Genomic DNA, 5,240 nt, shown 5'->3' with positions numbered 1-5,240 from the left:
TAGTAAAGTTCAAAAATTTGAAAACTTTTCCAATTTATTAGCACAAAGATCAATAACCGATAATAGTTCATAAAATGTAAGTAATTTTTCAATTTTCAGTAAAATATGCATATATCTTCAGAGCGTAATTAATCACTGTAAATTATTTAAATCTTAGAATTTCTTCTGTTTTTTATATAAATATTGATCTTGATTCAGGAATTTTAATTTTTGTTCACCAGAATCAACTTGGGAAGAGGCATTTTCTTTCCATCAAGTTTTTTCATATCTTGGAAGATATGAATTCACTGGAGTGAATTTAACATTATTGTAGCATGATCTAATGATAAATTATTATCATTAAAAAAAAATCATTTCCATATTTACTAAAATTAAATACATACTCAAATAATTATTCATAATACCAACATTTTCGATATTGTCACCCTTACTAAATGGGCTCTTAAATGGTTTTTTTGGACTGAATTATCTTAATTTCAATTTTAAAACCAGACTCTGAAGAAAATGATCCACAGCAAATAAACGAATTTTCGCCTTTTATCTTAACAGTATTAAAATTTATTTTCACATAACCTTGTATACCTATACATAAAATTATTAAAATGTCATAAATAGCATGTAAATACAAGATGAATAATATTAGATAAAAGATGTCAATGATCAATTATATACATACGGATTTTTTTCTTTAAGTATTGTTCACCTTGTTCAATAGTAATAAGAGGATAATCCTCTTCAACAACAGGTATCACTTCTGCTAGACGTAATGACATATTGTGTTAATTACGGTGTTGGATTGTATAACCAATTCTACACTGACATTACCATGGTTGTAAGGACTATAAAATATCACGATTTTGTTAGATTTATACCGAACGAATTGTGATCGAATTAATAAATCTTTCAATGTCTTCGTTCCAGACCAAAACTTACAAACTGACACCCTCATCATTGCATATGACAAACTTCAATCCAAGACCCTGTTCATCTGTACCTTTATAAGTGACAGATTTTGGAGCAATAATTTCATCGATTTTCCCGATAATTTAACTGAAATTATAAATATTATTGTTATTATTATATTAATTAGTATAATTATCATTTTTAGTATTATTGTATTATTAGTTGATAAAACTATTTTATATTAATAGCATGCAATAATTTTGATATGGTAATAATAATAGTATATAGTTACATAGTGGACGTCGATGGAGTAATATCTTTAAACAATTCCAATGTAGAAAGTTTTAAAGTCTCTGCTTGATCTTCATTATTTGTTTCTCCTTCATCATCACGGAATACATCAATCTTTTTGGCAACTGATACTTTATTATCGGTCATTGTCCATTGCTGTTAAACACTTAGTTCCAATAAAGTAGAAGCAATAGAAATTTATTAGTTTATTGAAATACTTTTTTCTTAAAAGCGTTGGATTAGTTTTATAGATTAATTAATACTTTTGTTTTTTTATTGATTTCACTTTTTAATTGAAGGAAACCTAATAAGATACATGATGTGTATTAATAATCATCAAGAAGATTTAGCACAGAGGATTGAATTGCATCAGGTAAATCAAATATAAGAGAGAAAAATAAAATTTACTATTAGATAATTTTATAATAGAAATATGTTTAAAGTATAATTAAGTAAAAGTAACCTTTACTTGCTTGACATAGCGATGGATATCATTCATAAAATATGTCATCTTTTGCTGAATAAAATAATATTAATAAAATAATATTAAATTCATGAAACTTTTTAGAGCATTTAAAAATATATTTTAAAACACAGATTCGCCCTCAAAATAAAAGAAAATTATTGGAGTATTTTGCTTTTTAATTACGTATTTTTTTCAACATTCATCTAGGAAATCTACCCATCCATATCAGGTGTGGCCGAATGGCGCTTTTTTTAGATTTAGATTGAGTATGATTTTTATGTACTTTGTTTCATTGAGTTTGAATCTGAAATTTTCTCCCAATGACGTTTTAAAATTAAAAAAAAAATCTCAAAAACCCAAAAAAATCGAGAAAATTACAGTTTTAATTATGAGAAAAAATTTTTAAGTCTTTTAAAAATAGCTTGTCAGGAGAAGGTACGAAACCATATTTTCGAATTTCAAACGATCGTTAGTATGTATCGAATTTTTAGGTCGATTTCATCGAAATGTATCCATTGCATTGGTCCTCACATTAAAATTAAGTCGGAATGTTGCTACAATATTATCTAACTAATCGAGTATAGCTCAAAAATAATATTGGTTCGATAGTTTATATATATATATATATCCAATATTATTTTTAATTTAAAAAAAAATTTTGCAGTAATCTCAACTTTCAAATCAATACTACGGTTTTCGGCAGAATCCTATCTTCAGTCTGAAATTCAAATTCTGCCGCGATATAATTACAGCAAATGATTGAATATTTAACATGTTACTGACTACTGTGTGAAATAATAATCCGCGAAGTTTTTTTTTTCTGCTGTTTGAGGAGTGTGAAGAATTCTTTTCTGGTTTCTCCACTCATTCTTTCTCGACAATAGGGATAAAAATTCCATTCACAAGTAAATGCGCAATATAAGAATATGTAAATTTATGCAAATATAGCAAATTTTTATAGGTTTCAACACATGCATAGCCATACAAATAATTAATGAATTATGTATTGACAACTTTAATCAATAAAGAATTGAGGAGTTGAGTTTCAAAAGGGTATCTTTTCATTTTTGATTAATCGAGACAAAAAACTGGCTATCTTCAACTACAAATATTTTTATTGAACTTTATTAATTTAGCAACAAATTTTCATCGGTTATAAAGCTACATTTCGATTTTCATTTAGAAATCTTTATAATTATCGAAGTACTTAATATTTAAACGATCAAAAAACTGTTCTCTTAAAATATGAAAAGGTACCCATTTGAAAATCAGCTCCTCAATTGATTTATGAAGAGAGGGTTTCAAATGTTTTTACCGTTTTCTTTTTAATCTGAATTTTAAATTAATTTTTGTGTTGAAGTACGTCTTAAACATACTAACAAGTGAAGACATGCAATAATTGAACTATTATTCTCGTTAATTTATTCCGTTTAGTACGTACTTAACAAAAAATGCAATTCATAAATTTTAAGTTCCTTACTTTAGATAAAAAAATTATATGCACTTAGCCATGATAACCCGCTTTGCTGGCCTTTTTATTGAGTTTGCAAAATATTATGAATTCAACCTATTGGCACCCACTAGTTTCTTATAGTGTTTTACTTGCCCTGTAATGAGATCCGATAGGTTGAAAATTGCTACAAAAGGAGAAATCTAATAGTTTGAATACTAACAGGATGACTAATCATAGAAAAACAAATCAAAATAGGTTTTGATTTAATTTCTATTAACATAAATTTGTGAACTCGACATATATATATTTATGTACTTTTAGATATGTGTAATAGAATTTTTCAAGGTCATTTTTGTTGAATATAAGAATTCTGATTGATTTAAAAATTTGTACACGGATTAAGGATCAACGACAACACAATAATTTTGTAATTTAAACTTAAAATGCTGATCAGGGTCGTCAAACTACGGAAAGTGACTTATTTTACAGTTTTAATATATTACATTATTCATAGAATATCAAAAAGAATTATCCTTCCTTTGAATTAAGTAAAATATTACAATCAAATCCTTCTAATTTTCCATCAAACTGAAAATTTTAGAAAACTAAAGAACATGTTTCCATTCTAAATCGATCTGAAAAGTGTAAAATAGTTTCAAATTGTTTTCGATTAAATTAATAATAAATCGATTGGAATAAATCATCATAGCTCTACAATTGCAATCATCTAAAATAATTGATGTCAAAGCCCACCGTGCTTTTCTATAATGGAATGAATTGATAAACTTTCAAGATTATTCTAGTCCCATAAGATAATTTTTAATATACTTCAAGAATCATTCTGGTTCTGGCGCTTAAAGTAAGCAAGTACTTATTATTGTTTCACACATAAATTTTTATAGATATTGATGAAAACTTTATTCAGCTCAATATATACACTCTCGAATAACACAAAAACTATCTAACTTTATTTGTTTTATTTTTTATATGGATAAGCAATAGATGAACGGAGCTCTTCCAAAAAATTGGTCTTTCGTTGACGTAAATAGATAACTTGATAACGGCTCATATAAAACACAAATACCAAAAGTAGTAGTATATTACCTGTGTGTGTTCTTTTTTTTTTTTTTTTTTTTTTTTTTTCCATAGAGAAGCGAAAAAAATCTTCCAAAGACACCGCAATCATTGAAAGATGATAGTCGGTAGTGTGTGATTTTTACCAACTACTAAAAACTCTTCTTTTCTTTCCCCATAAATGTTTTAAGGAAGACTGGATCGAAACCGCGTTAGCATTGCTCCAATCCTTTCCGTGTTTCGTCTCACGACGCTTACTCCTGGTTATAAGTTCTTTCTGCGGTTTTGTCCTTTAAAAGGCGCTGGGCATAGGCTGCGACAGCTGACTAGTTATCTTCCTTTTTGATTATGCAGGTTACCAAACTCTCAGGAGAGAGCGTTGTGCCAATACTTTCTTCAGTGCTGCTTCTGTAGTCCTTCCATCGATCACATTCGAAAAACTTGTGTTCGGCACTGTCAATTTTGTCTGGGCAGTATTTGCACGTTGGTGTACTGTGCAAAACCATCTTGAAAAGATAGGCATTGAAATGACCATGTCCTGTCAATAGCTGGGTCAGGACATGTCCGTTTCTCCGTGCTTCCGAGAAAGCCAGACGTTTATGTTCAGAATCAGGCATGCCGTCCATCTGCCTGTTTTCCCGGTTGCCCATCGGTCCTGTCACTCGTGCAGCGTTTCCGTCTTTCTTTGCTTTTACCTCCTTAGAGTTGTCGCCATTTTTTTTTGACATCGTAGATTTTCACCCTCTCGAATGCTAGTAAGTCGATTGGTGCGGCTTCTGCTATGACCAATACGACTGCTTCTGAGACCGTGCGGTAGGCACAGCTGACTCTGAGCGCTCCTCGTCGTTGCACTCCCGCTATCTTGCGCTAATAGACCTTCTGTTTAAGGTCTTCTGCCCATATCTCCGCTCCGTGAAATAATAACGAGTGGAATACTTCTAGAAGAACCTTACTTTTTCTGGTTTGTGATCTCACCGTGTTGGTCATGATTTCCGACAGATTCGATACTGTCTTGTTAGCTTTCGCGCACGCGTTTTCGAAGTGTTCTCGGAA

At 29.9% G+C, this 5,240-nt stretch overlaps 1 long non-coding RNA gene across 1 annotated transcript; it reads right to left on the bottom strand.

Moving 5' to 3' along the window:
* Positions 1-416: 416 nt before the first annotated feature.
* LOC141525630 (uncharacterized) lies at positions 417-1,257 on the bottom strand. The gene is made up of 4 exons (XR_012478876.1): positions 1,196-1,257; positions 934-1,050; positions 677-839; positions 417-582 (listed from the first exon to the last, which is right to left on the bottom strand). It is a non-coding gene; the product is annotated as an uncharacterized LOC141525630 (long non-coding RNA).
* Positions 1,258-5,240: the final 3,983 nt, after the last annotated feature.

Source organism: Cotesia typhae, unplaced genomic scaffold, assembly GCF_013202065.1.
Source record: "Cotesia typhae breed Kobodo isofemale line unplaced genomic scaffold, CoteBio_Ctyphae contig_26, whole genome shotgun sequence".
Taxonomy (NCBI): domain Eukaryota; kingdom Metazoa; phylum Arthropoda; class Insecta; order Hymenoptera; family Braconidae; genus Cotesia; species Cotesia typhae.
The sequence above is the reverse complement of the archived record's forward strand: the minus strand, read 5'-3'. Positions and strand labels throughout refer to the sequence as shown.